The sequence below is a fragment of the Cherax quadricarinatus genome, chromosome 1 (assembly GCF_038502225.1).
Source record: "Cherax quadricarinatus isolate ZL_2023a chromosome 1, ASM3850222v1, whole genome shotgun sequence".
Taxonomy (NCBI): Eukaryota; Metazoa; Arthropoda; class Malacostraca; order Decapoda; family Parastacidae; genus Cherax; species Cherax quadricarinatus.
This window is the reverse complement of record NC_091292.1, coordinates 22,166,679-22,185,325: the sequence shown is the minus strand read 5'-3', so window position 1 is coordinate 22,185,325 and position 18,647 is coordinate 22,166,679. Positions and strand designations below refer to the sequence as shown.

Here is an 18,647-nt window from a genome sequence, read left to right as displayed (position 1 = left end):
AGCCGTTGTTTGGGTTGAAGTTGTTGGATATAAAGATAAGTGGTGATTCCAGGATTCTGCGGTATTGAGTATTTTCTTCTCTGGCGATAAGTCTCGTTTCTGCAGTTCATTAAATGGTTGTGCGAATTTCTGTGTTGAACACAGGGATTCCTTAAATCGTCCTATCTACTTGGGTACTGGTGTTCTGAAATACGTGATTGGACGTCTCTAAATGTTTCGCCCACGTATAATTTGCTGCAGTCATTGTTTATTTTTCCATTGTGTCGGTATTTTATACCATTTATTTCCATTCGTGTTATATTATGATGAGTTAGGTGTTATGTTGTGTTGTGTGACATGTTATATTGGGATGTGTTATGGTGTGGTGAGCAACGTGTTATGTTGTGATGCGTTACGGATTATACAACGAGGCGCTTCATGTTATATTTTGATCATTGTGAATTATACCACTACCACCATATTGACACTGACGATGACGACTCTCCAGAATCAGTGCATCGTCCTCTCTAAACACTGAAGTAAAATCTGAGCACCACAACACAGTATCAACCCATTGCTTTTTATACAGTGGAACTTAAATAAAACTTGAGGTTGATGATCCCTGTGAACACACACACACACCCACACACACACACACACACACACACACACACACACACACACACACACACACACACACACATACATATATATATATATATATATATATATATATATATATATATATATATATATGTATATATATATATATATATATATATATATATATATATATATATATATATATATATATGTATATATATATATATATATATATATATATATATATATATATATATATATATAAATATATATATATATATATATATATATATATATATATATATGTATATATATATATATATATATATATATATATATATATATATATATATATATATATATATATATATATATATATATATATATATATACATATATATATATATATATATATATATATATATATATATATATATATATATATGTATATATATATATATATATATATATATATATATATATATATATATATATACATATATATATATATATATATATATATATATATATATATATATATATATATATATATATGTATATATATATATATATATATATATATATATATATATATATATATATATATATATACATATATATATATATATATATATATATATATATATATATATATATATATATATATATATATATATATATATATATATATATACGTACATAGCATGCCCACGCTGAACCAACAAGCCACGAAACGAATTTACAAGCACCAGGTTTGAGTCTCCGACGATTTCTCTGTTCCGATCCGGAACCGACTTTAAGTATCTGTCCAGCTCCCTCTTGAAGACAACCAGGGGTCTACTGGTAATGCCCCTTATTGCTGGTGGGAGGCTGTTGAACAGTCTGGGCCCGAGACAATTATTGCGTTTTCAATTAGTGTACCAGTGACTACTTTTCACTGGGGGAGGGTATATATATATATATATATATATATATATATATATATATATATATATATATATATATATATATATATATATATATATATATATATATATATATATATATATATATATATGCAGTGCCGCATTAGAAAAACTTACGATTTTGGGTTAAATAGCAATGCACTACTTGCCGAATAAGGCAAACGAAAATTTGTGTTTACCTGGAATTTACCTGGAGAGAGTTTCAGGGGTCAACGCCCCCGCGGCCCGGTCTGTGACCAGGCCTCCTGGTGGATCAGCGCCTGATCAACCAGGCTGTTGCTGCTGGCTGCACGCAAACCAACATACGAGCCACAGCCCGGCTGATCAGGAACTGACTTTAGGTGCTTGTCCAGTGCCAGGGGTCTGTTGGTAATCCCCCTTATGTGTGCTGGGAGGCAGTTGAACAGTCTCGGGCCCCTGACACTTATTGTATGGTCTCTTAACGTGCTAGTGACATCCCTGCTTTTCATTGGGGGGATGTTGCATCGTCTGCCAAGTCTTTTGCTTTCGTAGTGAGTGATTTTCGTGTGCAAGTTCGGTACTAGTCCCTCTAGGATTTTCCAGGTGTATATAATCATGTATCTCTCCCTCCTGCGTTCCAGGGAATACAGGTTTAGGAACCTCAAGCGCTCCCAGTAATTGAGGTGTTTTATCTCCGTTATGCGCGCCGTGAAAGTTCTCTGTACATTTTCTAGGTCGGCAATTTCACCTGCCTTGAAAGGTGCTGTTAGTGTGCAGCAATATTCCAGCCTAGATAGAACAAGTGACCTGAAGAGTGTCATCATGGGCTTGGCCTCCCTAGTTTTGAAGGTTCTCATTATCCATCCTGTCATTTTTCTAGCAGATGCGATTGATACAATGTTATGGTCCTTGAAGGTGAGATTCTCCGACATAATCACTCCCAGGTCTTTGACGTTGGTGTTTCGCTCTATTTTGTGGCCAGAATTTGTTTTGTACTCTGATGAAGATTTAATTTCCTCATATTTACCATATCGTGCAAGCAATAATTTCGCAAAAATCATTCTGAATCTAACGAAAAAAAATATATTTCACTGTGTTTGTTTATTAAATTATTGTAAACTTAAATAAAATATATTTAGCCGGATTAGGCTAAATTAAATTGTGCTTCTTATGATAAGGTTAGATAATTTTCCTAAGGTTCTTTTGGTACAAAATCATTAATTTTTATATTAACGTAAATGAAAAGCTATATCTTTAAATATATAAGAGAAAATTTTAGAAAGGACTTAATTTTAAATGATATTGCTAAATGACCAGTTTTACCTATTCTGCACGACAAGTACATTATATATATATATGTATATAATATATATATATATATATATATATATATATATATATATATATATATATATATATATATATATGCAAAACATCCACTGTGAAAGAATAGAGAAATTCCAAGCGCTTTGGTGACTACTCACATTATCAAGGAACAATGAAAGTAAAGCATCAAAGGAAGGTATATAAAGGGGTAGCCCACACCTCACTATCATATATATATATATATATAGTCTTTGTTTTGCATTATGTATCGATTGTTCTCGATTATTGCATATATATATATATATATATATATATATATATATATATATATATATATATATATATATATATATATATATATATATATATATAATTTACCAAACTGCGGCAGGCCAGGGTTCGACCTCACGACACATTTCCAGCTTCAAGAGACAACACAGCGTACATTTCACCTTATCCACTGAGCCACCGATCCTACGAAGATCACGCACCCAGCAGAGCTATTTGTTTTTTGTGATCCGAGGACACTCGTGGCAGTTGTATGCTTAAGGATTAATTTCGATGGCTCAGTGGATAAGGTGACATGTAGTTTGTGTTGTTTCTCGAGGAGGAACAATGTGTCGTGGAATCGAACCCTGGCCTGTCGCAATTTGGTGAATGATTCAAAACCATTTGTCTCGTGGTTTCATATATATATATATATATATATATATATATATATATATATATATATATATATATATATATATATATATATATATATATGTATATATATATAGTTAAGTGTTAATCATGAACTGCCATAACCACCAGAACTTTGAATCATTTGCTAAATAAAACTCGCCTAAATACGCCACTGGGTGTATATTTTCCATTCCATAGAAGGAATGTGATATGTAAAATGAACAAAGTGGTAAAATAGGCAAAACTAGAAAACAACAGCATACATATGCAATTAGTTCAGCTCAGGAATTGAGAGCCCTGTTTTTGTATTTACAAGCCATGGGACACGCTGGAACATATGTTCCCCTCCCCCCCCCTCCAAAAAAATTATTCCCTGCTAACCCTATGTTTAATGCAACACTTTGTAATCGGCTCTCATCAATCCCGTAGCCCAGAATCTGTTGAATGTAAACCCTAGTTTGTTAAGCCTCAGTCGACAGATGTTTTATGAAAAACATGGGAATAAAATTTGAAATGAAAGGAAGTGTTTCGTCATAACAATGTCCTGCCTGTGAATACTGAAGATAATATTGAGTAACCGTGAACGTTTTAATTTTCTGGTCAGGTCGTTAAAGTACTCAAGCAAGTTGTGATCAGTTTCTGTATGACTCTCTGCAATGTGCTGTGATTATTTTTTTTCATAATGTCGGTTATTTCATCAGTGACATATTGTTCCTCACAATTCTCCAGTGAATAGATGTTTTATGCAACTAAATGGACGTTTTTGTCCTCATAACTATACCAAAGCTTTGTACCTTTCACCTGAGAAATATAATGCCCAAAAAATGTAGCGATGTATCGAGGCTAGTTATATTTTTATTTTATTTGTGTATCCATCATGATCATAATTCTCTTGTTTGATGATCTGTTTTAACAGAAATAACGAATAAAGGAAATAGTGATGAACATGGAGACACTTAAGTGCCACAAGTGACAGCCAACACAGATTTTGGGAAGGTTAATTCTTTCTTCACAAACCTACTTGATTGCTATAACATGATGAAAAAATTAATCATGGAAGTAGAAAAGAGGAGCATTTCATATTTATGGGCTATACGAATGCCTTTATCAAAAGTTCACTTGAAAATTATTTATATTTTTAACACTGTATATACCAAGGAGTTCGCATTAGTAATCCTGTGTAATAATTTTGAATATTGTGTCGTTGTTTCTGCTACTTATTGCTTGATTTTATAATGTAATCTAGAATACGTTTTTATCTTATAGTTAAAGTTTGTTGTGGTTCGTAATATTTACCTAGACGTTCCCGTACCAGTGAGACCCCTGTTGAATTAAAAATTTATATTGTAGAATCAAAACTTTTTAGCAAAAAAGTTTCTATATTATTACGGCATTAATTTTACTACTCTTAGTGACTGGGGGATGAAAATGTTAATATGTTTCCCTGCTGTATATAGGTAAGCACATAGGTAATTTATGTAACATGGATACAAGGGCGTGATGTCGAGAAGTTGGAGTAAAGACATTTGTAGTACCAGATTTAACTTTGACAACGTTTCGTTTTGATAAATCGGGGTTTTTTTTTTCTAAAGTGAAATGTTATCACAATAAAACTAGCTCTTCATGTATTTATTTTATTTTATTTGACACATAATATGAGGTCCCTTGTTTCATTCTATATATCTGAACTGCCTGTATTCAATGTTATTGTGTTGAGTATTTTTATTAAAAACTTCATGGTGCACAGGATTCAAATGACAGACAAATTTTGCGTGCCTTTGTGTTCTCATAACTGGCACCTTTTGATAAATGTCGAGTGCATGTCATGCACGATTCTGCTTACTCGTGCTCATCCTGAGTTGAGAAGTTTTATAACAGAACTTTTCACTTTTCTATTGGTAAAATAACTTAGCGAGACATGTTGGATGGTAAGACTTACCGACAAGTAGAGCTAAAATAATACTATATACAGAACAAATCTTGATTTGCAGACGAAGTTTGTAAATAAAGATTTATCTAGTCTCTATGAAGCTATTACAGGAAAATATTATCTATAGATATAGAATTGCGTTGCACTTAGGGTCAGTTTCAATGACAAGACAATAAATCAACGAACACCATGTAGGCAATAACGAGATGCTTTCTACCTTCTAATTTATTTATCAGCTCAATAATGAAAGTTGCTGTATTTTATTTTTCCAACACTCTCACAGATAACCCATGGCATCTGGCAGTCGAAATATAACAAAAAAGCTGGTACATGTTAGCCGATGGAAGAGAAAAGATGACATTTACTCACTAACATACATAACATGACTCATACCAAAATATTTTAGAGAAATTGATGTAAATACGAGTGGTATTTAATTAGTAACAACACTGCGACTAGCCGAGGGCTCGAACCCATGTTATTTTGGCTTGTCTCACGGTGAGCAAAAATCACACGACGCTCTAACCCGTATATATATATATATATATATATATATATATATATATATATATATATATATATATATATATATATATATATATATATATATATATATATATATATATATATATATATATATATATATATATATATATATATATATATATATATATATATATATATATATATATATATATGCAATAAGATCACAGTAAACAGGTGATTTCAGAATATGCAAAACAACCACTCTGAAAAAATAGAGAAAATCCAAGCGCTTTCGTGACTACTCACATTATCAAGGAACTATGAAAGTAAGGCATCCAAGGAAGCTATATAAGGGGTCTGGCCGGCACCTCACTATCAGATCCCACAACGGTTAAACACGTGACGCGCGGCGAGCCAACTTGGATAGGTCCTTGGCACAACTCACCCCACAAACTATTCTACCCAAGAAATAAGAAATTTTAAAGATTATTTGTCCAGTGTATTATTAAATTCTTCCCAAATTCTATTAATTATAAATGGATCTAATTTATATAAACCAAAGGAAATATTCATATTATTGTCAAAACTGCTTTTTATGAAACAAGATTCAGTTATATTCCTGTCGACCATGAACTTGCTTGATACTACTTTCTCAACTTTTTGAAAATCAATTGGATGGTTAAAATCCCTTACATGAATAAATAGAGCATTGGAATCTTGCCCAGTTCTAATGCTATATTTATGTTGTTTTAATCTTAGTTCGAGATTTTTACCAGTTTGACCGTAATAAACTTTATCGCAAATTTTACAAGGAATCTTATACACACATCCATCAGCATTTTGGGGGGAATTCTTTATCAAAAGTTTTTTTACTGTATCAAGATTTTTGAATACAACTTTAATATTAAAAGTCTTAAGAAGAGAAGGCATATCAACCAAGTTTTCATGGTAAGGGAGAACCAACATATTTTTAGTTGAATAAGGCTGGTTGTCCCTTTCTGGATTGCAAAAAGTATTTCTAGCAACTTTAAAAGATTTATCAATTACATTTCTTGGGTATTTTAAATCATTACCTATTTCATAAATTTTGGATATTTCCTCATCTATGAACTCAGGACTACAAATTCGTAAAGCTCTCAAAAACATTGATGAGAAAACAGACAGTTTGACTCTATCTTGATGCGAGGAATAATAGTGGACATAGGAACAGTTATTTGTAGGTTTTCTGTAAATTTTAAATTTGAATTCATTATTACCCTTAATAATTAAAACATCTAGAAAAGGCAATGAGTTATTTTCTTCAAACTCAACAGTAAAGTTTATAGAATGGGCTAAGCTATTTAATTTTCCTAGGAAATGGTGTATATCTACATTTTTGGGCATAAGACACAAAATATCATCAACATATCTGAACCATTTAGCTCTATTAGGGAGGATTGTGTTAAGCAACCTTGTTTCAAAAAATTCCATGTATAGGTTACTAAGAACAGGTGAAAGAGGATTTCCCATTGCCATACCAAACTTCTGAGTGTAAAACTTATCATTAAATACAAATTTTGCATCAACAATGCAAAGTTTAATAAGTTTAATGATAGTAGAAACTGGCAATGGTAAATCATAGTTAACGAGTTCTTCAGATAAGAAACTTAATAAATCATCAACAGGAACTTTCGTAAACAAGGAAGTAACATCAAAACTAACCATGTTAAAATCATTTAAGTCAGTCAAGGAGCTTAGTTTATCAACCAAGTCTATGTTGTTTTTAACATTAAAGTTAGAAATTTTGCCAACAATAGGGCTCAAAATATCAACAAGCCATTTGGATAATTTATATGAAACTGACCCTATGGAGCTAATAATTGGTCTAACTGGATTCCCTGGTTTGTGTGTTTTTATTAGTCCATACATGTAAGGCAAAGTTGGATTAGTGGAAGTAAATTGTTTGACTAATTCATCTTTGCCTTTCAGTAGAAGTTTTATTGTTTTATTGAAATTGCTGTTAACGGTTTCTAGGGGATTTTTCCTAAGTTTAGAATAGGTTTCAGTATCATCTAAGAGATTATTCATTTTTTCTTGGTAATCATTTTCTTTCATAATTACTATTGCATTTATTTTGTCTGCTTTAGTAAGGCGCAAATTTTTATTGTTATTAAGTGTATCATAAGACTTAAAGAATCTTTGAGGGCAATTGGGAATGTTTTGTTTTAACATAGAGCTATATACCATTCCCTTACTAATATTAATTTCATCAGAGGATAAATCAGAAAATTTTTCAAAGTTACAAAAGGCTTTTGCAATTTCGACATTATTAAGTTTTTTTGAAGTTGCAAAACTTAAGCCAAAACCTAGAGCAGCAGTTGTATGTTTGTCTAAAATTTCATCTGATAAGTTAATTACTTTACTTTACTGTTGAGTTTGAAGAAAATAACTCATTGCCTTTTCTAGATGTTTTAATTATTAAGGGTAATAATGAATTCAAATTTAAAATTTACAGAAAACCTACAAATAACTGTTCCTATGTCCACTATTATTCCTCGCATCAAGATAGAGTCAAACTGTCTGTTTTCTCATCAATGTTTTTGAGAGCTTTACGAATTTGTAGTCCTGAGTTCATAGATGAGGAAATATCCAAAATTTATGAAATAGGTAATGATTTAAAATACCCAAGAAATGTAATTGATAAATCTTTTAAAGTTGCTAGAAATACTTTTTACAATCCAAAAAGGGACAACCAGCCTTATTCAACTAAAAATATGTTGGTTCTCCCTTACCATGAAAACTTGGTTGATATGCCTTCTCTTCTTAAGACTTTTAATATTAAAGTTGTATTCAAAAATCTTGATACAGTAAAAAAACTTTTGATAAAGAATTCCCCCCAAAATGCTGATGGATGTGTGTATAAGATTCCTTGTAAAATTTGCGATAAAGTTTATTACGGTCAAACTGGTAAAAATCTCGAACTAAGATTAAAACAACATAAATATAGCATTAGAACTGGACAAGATTCCAATGCTCTATTTATTCATGTAAGGGATTTTAACCATCCAATTGATTTTCAAAAAGTTGAGAAAGTAGTATCAAGCAAGTCCATGGTCGACAGGAATATAATTGAATCTTGTTTCATAAAAAGCAGTTTTGACAATAATATGAATATTTCCTTTGGTTTATATAAATTAGATCCATTTATAATTAATAGAATTTGGGAAGAATTTAATAATACACTGGACAAATAATCTTTAAAATTTCTTATTTCTTGGGTAGAATAGTTTGTGGGGTGAGTTGAGCCAAGGACCTATCCAAGTTGGCTCCCCGCGCGTCACGTGTTTAACCGTTGTGGGATCTGATAGTGAGGTGCCGGCCAGACCCCTTATATAGCTTCCTTGGATGCCTTACTTTCATAGTTCCTTGATAATGTGAGTAGTCACGAAAGCGCTTGGAATTTCTCTATTTTTTCAGAGTGGTTGTTTTGCATATATATATATATATATATATATATATATATATATATATATATATATATATATATATATATATATATATATATATATATATATATATATAATCAATAACAGCAGTGCACTACTACAGTGATAAGGATATTTGTTAAATTTTCAATACTTGCTCTCAGTTTCTACCCTGGAAGATACTAGCGAAATTCCAGAAATAATAAATTATGTAGAACAGGACGATAATAAACTTTGCACGATTGGAGTAACTAGTGACATGGTCATGAGACAAATAGAAAAATTAAAACCTAACAAATCAATCACAGATTGATTAATGAATCTCAACACAGTTTTACAAAGCGGCGTTCCCGTCTTACGAATATACTAACTTTTTTCATTAAGGTGTTTGAGGAGGTAGATCATGGTATTGAATATGATATTGTGTATATGGACTTCAGTAAGGCTTTCAATAGAGTTCCACACCAGAGGCTATTGAGGAAACTTAAGGCACACGGAATAGAAAGAGAATTTTTTTTCCTGGGTGGAGGCATGGCTGACAAATAGGCAGCAGAGAGTTTGCACAAATGGGGAGAAATCAGAATGGGGGCACGTCACAAGCGGTGTTCCTAAGGGGTCAGTGTTGGGCCCGTTGTTGCTCCCAATTTACATAAACGATATAGATGAGGGAATAAATAGCAACATAAGCAAATTTGCTGATGACACCAAAATAGGCCGTCTAATTCATTCTAATGAGGACATTAGAGCACTCCAGGATGAGTTGAATAGACTGATGCAATGGTCGGAGAAGTGGCAGATATAGTTTAATATAGACAAGTGCAATGTTGGAAACGATAATAACCACGCAACATCTAAACTAAATAATATAGATCTAAAAATTACCGATTGTGAAAAGGATTTAGGAGTTCTGGTTAGCAGTAATCTGAAACCAAGACAACAGTGCATAAGCGTTCGCAATAAAGCTAACAGAATCCTTAGCTTCATCTCAAGAAGCATAAATAATAGAAATCCTCAAGTTGTTCTTCAACTCTATATATCCTTGGTTAGGCCTCATTTAGATTATGCTGCTCAGTTCTGGTCACCGTATTATAGAATGGATGTAAATGCACTGGAAAACGTACAGAGGAGGATGACAAAGTTGATCCCATGTATCAGAAATCTTCCCTATGAGGATAGGCTGAGGGCCCTGAATCTGCATTTCTAGAAAGGAGTAGAATTAGGGAGGATATGATTGAGGTATATAAATGGAAAACAGGAATAAATAAAGGGGATGTAAATAACATGCTAAAAATATCTAGCCTAAACAGGACTCGCAGTAATGGTTTTAAGCTGGAAAAATTCAGATTCAGGAAGGATATACGAAAATACTGATTTGGTAATAGAGTTGTGGATGAGTGGAACAAACTCCTGAGTACCGCCATAGAAGCTAAAACGTTGTGTAGTTTTAAAAATAGGTTAGATAAATACATGAGTGGATGTGGGTGGGTGTGAGTTGGCCCTGAATAGCTGGTGCTACTGGGTCAGAAGCCGTGCTCCTTCATTAAGTGGTGGTGACCTGACTGAGTGGGCCATTGGTCTAAGCCGGGGGTTGACATGGACTTGACCTGCATGGGCCAGTAGGCCTGCTGCAGTGTTCCTTCTTTCTTGTGTTCTTATGTAGTGTATGATTGGGTGGTCCTTTGGGTTAAGGCGTCATGTGCTTCTAGCTAACCATGAGGTGGGCCAGTACAACATAGGTTCGAGTCCTTGGCTAGTGCAGTGCTGTTAGTGATCAATACCATTCGTTCGCGGTTACAAGTTGGAGTATATATATATATATATATATATATATATATATATATATATATATATATATGTCGTGCCGAATAGGCAGAACTTGCGATCTTGGCTTAAATAGCAACGCTCATCTTGCCATATAGGACAAGCGAAAATTTGTGTATGCAATAATTTCGCAAAAATCATTCTAAACCTAACGAAAAAAAATATATTTCATTGTGTTTGTTTAGTATTAAATTACTGTAAAAGTATTTAAAATATATTTAGTAGCATTAGGCTAAAATAAATTGCGCTTGTTATAATAAGGTTAGGTAAGTTTTCTAAGATTCTTTTGGTGCAAAATTAAAAATTTTTACGTTAACATTAATGAAAAAAATGTCTTTAAACGTATAAAAGAAAATTTCGGAAAGGACTTAATTTTAAATGAGTTCTTGCTAATTGACCAGTTTTACATATTCGGCACGACATATATATATACATATATATATATATATATATATATATATATATATATATATATATATATATATATATATATGCATGTGTATATATGTATATATATGCATGTGTGTGTGTGTGTGTGTGTGTGTGCATGAAAGTATAGTAGTACCATCACTCTTATATGGGTGTGAAGCTTGGGTTGTGAATGCAGCAGCGAGGAGACGGTTGGAGGCAGTGGAGATGTCCTGTCTAAGGGCAATGTGTGGTGTAAATATTATGCAGAAAATTCGGAGTGTGGAAATTAGGAGGTGTGGAGTTAAGAAAAGTATTAGTCAGAGGGCTGAAGAGGGGTTGTTGAGGTGGTTTGGTCATTTAGAGAGAATGGATCAAAGTAGAATGACATAGAGAGCGTATAAATCTGTAGGGAAAGGAAGGCGGGGTAGGGGTCGTCCTCAAAAAGGTTGGAGGAAGGGGTAAGGGAGGTTTCGTGGGCGAGGGGCTTCGACTTCCAGCAGGCGTGCATGAGCGTGTTCGATAGGAGTGAATAGAGGTGAATGGTATTTGGGATCTGACGATCTGTTGGAGTGTGAGCAGGGTAATATTTAGTGAAGGGATTCAGGGAAACCGGCTGTTTTTATATAGCCGTACTTGAGTTCTGGAAATGGGAAGTGCAATGCCTGCTCTCTAAAGGAGGGGTTCGGGATATTAGCAGTTTGGAGGGATATGTTGTGTATCTTATACGTATATGCTTCTAAACTGTTGTGTTCTGAGCACCTCTGCAAAAACAGTGATTATGTGTGAGTGAGGTGAAAGTGTTGAATGATGATGAAAGTATTTTCTTTTTGGGGATTTTCTTTCTTTTTGGGTCGTGCCGAATACGTAAAACTGGTCAATTAGCAAGAACTCATTTAAAATTAAATCCTTTCTAAAAATGTCTCTTATACGTTTATTGCTAGATTTTTTCATTAATGTTGGTGTAAAAAAAATTAATTTTGCAACAAAAGAATCTTAGAAATCTTACCTAACCTTATTATAACAAGAACAATTTATTTTAGCCTAACCCAACTAAATATATTTTAGATTTGTTTACAATAATTAAATATTAAACAAAGACGGTGAAATATATTTTTTTCGTTAGGTTCAGAATGATTTTGGCGAAATTATTGCATACACAAATTTTCGCTTGTCTTATATGGCAAGATGAGCGTTGCTATTTAAGCCAAGATCGCAAATCTTGCCTATTCGGCACGACATATATATATATGAATACATCTGTAAATGATCTTGTGCATATGTATTTGTGCATGTATGCTTGTGTAATGGAAGAAACTCAGATTTGATTTAAGCAAGGGGAATATAAGCCCAGTTCCTTGGATCAAAATCCGCTTATCAACCTCAAGGAAAAATTATGTAATAAAGGTAAAATAATACTATACCATCTAGAGATTAATGGTGTTAAAATGGCATCTACGTAGACGCTCCGTTAAATATAACAACCTTTTCTACATAGGATATACGAGTGTTGAAATTTTGAAAAATATAAGAGGCACCTCTCTCCACCTATCACACGGTAACAAAATTATGGAATGTTAAAGAACGAAAAGGTGCAATACCATGACTGAAACAATACTCAAATAACCCACACGTAGGAGAGAGAGAAGCTTAATACGACGTTTCGGTCCTTTTTCTTGTACACTTTTACTACTACTACGACTTCCACTCCATTTCTACTACTATTGCTACTGCCATTACCACTGCCTCCCTTCACCCTTCACTCCCCTTTCTTGTGTCACTAAACTACTCTCCCTACTTTCTTCTGCCACCATTACTTTTACTTCTACTATCAGCCGTATCACTATCACTACTTGTTTTTCTACCTCTCTTGGTCCCGTCCCTGTCCCCCTCGCCTGTATATACTGGCTCCCTCAGGCTCTTGCGTTAGTGTGACTTTGGAAATGGTCGGTTTGGAACATCGTCGTAAGCTTCTTTCTCCTGTGTGCTGATTATTTGTGAATTATGGAAAGTCCTCTGTAGCACTGTATACAAGACACCCACGTATGCAAATAGACCCATGAATCTTGCCCAAGATACATCATCCAAGCGTTGAAAATTTGAGGCCGATCGACTAAAGTGTTCTCGAGTAATGAACGAAAATTTGTGAGAAAACAATCGAGAATGTTGCTGAGAATATTCCGAAAATTAGTCGTCTCCCTTCGTTAAACTTTAAAAAAATCTTAAAACCGAGGATTTTTTTTTTAGTTCACGTTTCCATCCTATTTAAAATTGTCTGCAGTCCTGTACACATCTCCAGTTTTATAATACTGAAAAAATGGAAAATTCGCGCCCAAAGAGTCCAAAAGTAATATAATAAAAAAAATACTTCTTATTAGGATACACCAGCATATAGGGTTTGAAGCCGATCAGATGAGGCATTCTTTTGTTTTTACATGGAAAACAATTTGCAGAATAAAATTGGCAAATTTAAATTAATACAGCCATAACTGAGTGACAAGATGTGGTTTAATTAAAGCCCACCGATCAGAAAGACCGATCAGAAAAGTCATTCTCTAATAATTGATTTGATTCCAACGATTTCAAGTTTTTTCACTTTTTCAGTCAACTTTCTAATTTGCACTTATGGGTTATTCTTCTTACAGAATGTATCGTCAATGTTATTTGGAAGCCAGTCAGATGAAGCATTCTTTTAAGCATTGAATAAAAATGAATGTCACTCTTCTGTAAAATTTGAAAATATGGACTTGTGTCCCCCACTGACAGCGTGGGACTTGGGTCCCCCACTGACAGCGTGGGACTTGTATTCGGGAAATCACACCAGCGGTGAAAGTCTGAAGGCGATCACATGAGTCATTCTCCGCTTATGGTAAATATTCCAACAATTCCGTTTTTTTTTATCTTATTACATCATCAAATCGCTTTTTTTTTGCACACAAACAAAACTTACTTGACAGGCACTCTCCTTCCGCTAAGATGCATCAGCCATTAAATGCTGAAGCCCTTTAATAACAGCAACTGAAAACTATTTAACGTAATTTAACAGGAATACAAATTTCACTCTGTTTTACCAATAAAACAGTCATATCTGCACCTACTTAATTGAATTTCACTCTACGCCATCGTCGATTTTTCGGCATGTTTCGTGGCTATTTGAAATTCCGCCACTGAGGGTCTTGGAAGTTATCCCAGTTATTCCAGGATGCTGGGAATGAGTTCAACAACCTTGGCCATAGTCGGCCTTAGCATAGCACTTGTTCAAGGAATGTGGTCCTGGTTACCGTACACAAATTTAAAAAAACTGAAACCGAGTGGATAGCGCCTTCCCAAATTATGAGTGAAATAAAATCGAAAAGTTGAAAGAAGGAAAGAGAAAAAAAAATCAGGCAACCTCTTAAAGTCCTCCTTCAGGGATACATAATAATAATAAATAAAAATATTAAAAGGTACTTAGAAAATCGTGATTATATTGTTGATAATTCATAATTCCTTTTTAATATTCATAGAGTTTACTGTCACAACACAAACCGTAGCAAAATGAGTTTCCATGTTGATCAGATAAGTAAAATGTAATGATTTTCAGATTAATTAAATTAACCTTTGCTGGAAAAAGATCAGTCGCTGATGAAATTTATGATCTTTTGATCTACGTTATTTAATTTAATTAATATTCTTATTATACGCATAATATAAAATGGCTTTGGTGGTGGTGTTGTTTTTGTTGTTGTTGATGCTGTTGTTTGTATTTTTTTATTGGTTTTAATGTTTGTTGTTGATCTTTTATTTATGTTGTTGTCGCTGTTGCTGCTTATTTTATTTTATTTATTAACACACTGGCCGATTCCCACCAAGGCAGGGTGGCCCGAAAAAGAAAAACTTTCACCATCATTCACTCCATCACTGTCTTGCCAGAAGGGTGCTTTACACTACAGTTTTTAAACTGCAACATTAACACCCCTCCTTCAGAGTGCAGGCACTGTACTTCCCATCTCCAGGACTCAAGTCCGGCCTGCCGGTTTCCCTGAATCCCTTCATAAATGTTACTATTGTGAACACTCCAACAGCACGTCAAGTATTAAAAACCATTTGTCTCCATTCACTCCCATCAAACACGCTCACGCATGCCTGCTGGAAGTCCAAGCCCCTCGCACACAAAACCTCCTTTACCCCCTCCCTCCAACCCTTCCTAGGCCGACCCCTACCCCGCCTTCCTTCCACTACAGACTGATACACTCTTGAAGTCATTCTGTTTCGCTCCATTCTCTCTACATGTCCGAACCACCTCAACAACCCTTCCTCAGCCCTCTGGACAACAGTTTTGGTAATCCCGCACCTCCTCCTAACTTCCAAACTACGAATTCTCTGCATTATATTCACACCACACATTGCCCTCAGACATGACATCTCCACTGCCTCCAGCCTTCTCCTCGCTGCAACATTCATCACCCACGCTTCACACCCATATAAGAGCGTTGGTAAAACTATACTCTCATACATTCCCCTCTTTGCCTCCAAGGACAAAGTTCTTTGTCTCCACAGACTCCTAAGTGCACCACTCACTCTTTTTCCCTCATCAATTCTATGATTCACCTCATCTTTCATAGACCCATCCGCTGACACGTCCACTCCCAAATATCTGAATACGTTCACCTCCTCCATACTCTCTCCCTCCAATCTGATATTCAATCTTTCATCACCTAATCTTTTTGTTATCCTCATAACCTTACTCTTTCCTGTATTCACCTTTAATTTTCTTCTTTTGCACACCCTACCAAATTCATCCACCAATCTCTGCAACTTCTCTTCAGAATCTCCCAAGAGCACAGTGTCATCAGCAAAGAGCAGCTGTGACAACTCCCACTTTGTGTGTGATTCTTTATCTTTTAACTCCACGCCTCTTGCCAAGACCCTCGCATTTACTTCTCTTACAACCCCATCTATAAATATATTAAACAACCACGGTGACATCACACATCCTTGTCTAAGGCCTACTTTTACTGGGAAAAAATTTCCCTCTTTCCTACATACTCTAACTTGAGCCTCACTATCCTCGTAAAAACTCTTCACTGCTTTCAGTAACCTACCTCCTACACCATACACTTGCAACATCTGCCACATTGCCCCCCTATCCACCCTGTCATACGCCTTTTCCAAATCCATAAATGCCACAAAGACCTGCTTATGTTGATATTATTTTAACTAATATTTTCATTTACGTCTGCAGAAATGACACTGGCTTATAACTGTCAATTATCACCTCTTGTTCATAGCTATTAAATATCACTCCTTGTTAATAGTTGTTAAATATCACTCCTTGTTAATAGTTGTTAAATATCGCTCCTTGTTAATAGTTGTTAAATATTGCTCCTTTCATAAATAAGGACTACCTAAGCTTTATTCCACAAAGAGGACCCTTTCCCAGTCATGTGAAAAGCTCTCAGATATTAATGGTACATAGTGCCGACAATTTGATTTAAACACATATGCAACAATCAAGATACCCAAGAGGTCGTTGCACTTATGTCTTTGCATAAGTTAGTCAGAGTAAGCTAGTGGACATGCTAGCTAGTCAGCAAGTCTAGTCAGCAACCTCAGGCTCGCCCTGTCCTGCACACCAACCTTTTATATGTATATAGATTTAGGAACATATATTTCCTACAATCTTACTCTCACACTCGACAACATTGATAATGTTCGTGCAGCTATCTAGCAAGAGTTATCTTTCCCTGCCTTATTTGAAACCTGATTACCTCCTGTTCCCTGGGAATTGTATGACATCTTGCGGATTAAAAACTCTCCCATAAATTTGATACTAATATCCGATTCGCATGGATAGGGTTCTGCATATGGCAGGAAAGTGGACCCCAAACATGTCAGTTTTTTCTTGACTGTAGAAAGTGAGAGTCCCATCCTGGCCATTTAGATATGGAATCATGTCAACGGGCGAGCATCCTTCTGATCCTTGACCAAGGACCACTAGGTCCTTGGCCATAGACCACATGTCAGAACATTGCCCTCCTGGAATCATTATCTGTTATATGTATTGTATGTGTGTTCATATATATATATATATATATATATATATATATATATATATATATATATATATATATATATATATATATATATATATATATATATGTTGTTTTACTTTGTATCATATTTTTGTGAATGTTTTGTCAATGTATTTTGTCTTTAAATAAAATATATATATATATATATATATATATATATATATATATATATATATATATATATATATATATATATATATATATATATATATATATAGGGGGTGGTAGGAGAAAATTCTCAAACAGCTTCAGGGAGAATCTTGAGTTTTCCCTGAAGCAAGTTTATTCTTTTCTCTGAGGATGAGGGTCCCTATAACAGTTCTATATATATGTATATATATATATATATATATATATATATATATATATATATATATATATATATATATATATATATATATATATATATATATATATATCTTTCAATAAGCCGGCTGTATCCCACCGAGGCAGGGTGGCCCAAAAGGAAAAACAAAAGTTTCTCTTTTCAAATTTGGTAATATATACAGGAGAGAGGCTACTATACCCTTGCTCACGGCATTTTAGTTTCCTCTTACGACACACAGGGCTTACGAAGGAAGAATTCCGTTTCACTTACCCATGGATATATATATATATATAGATATATATATATATATATATATATATATATATATAGAGATATATATATATAATGGGGTCCACCTCTGGTGTAAACTGTGGGACCCATAGCCTCGGAGAAGCGGATATATATATATATATATATATATATATATATATATATATATATATATATATATATATATATATATATATATATATATATATATATATATTGCAATAATCATGAAAGAGCGATAAAACGTGCAATATGCTCTGTCATTCGACTCCCCCTTGGTTATTTTGTATAATGAATATAAAATACTTTGCAAAAGGGTGAAAAAACTTACAAAAATTATCTCTAAAT

At 33.8% G+C, this 18,647-nt stretch overlaps 1 protein-coding gene across 1 annotated transcript in view; it reads right to left on the bottom strand.

Annotated features, from left to right (window-relative positions):
* LOC128687573 (uncharacterized) overlaps positions 1-18,647 on the bottom strand; it is a 321,474-nt gene that overhangs the window by 14,774 nt on the left and 288,053 nt on the right. The window lies entirely within an intron of this gene.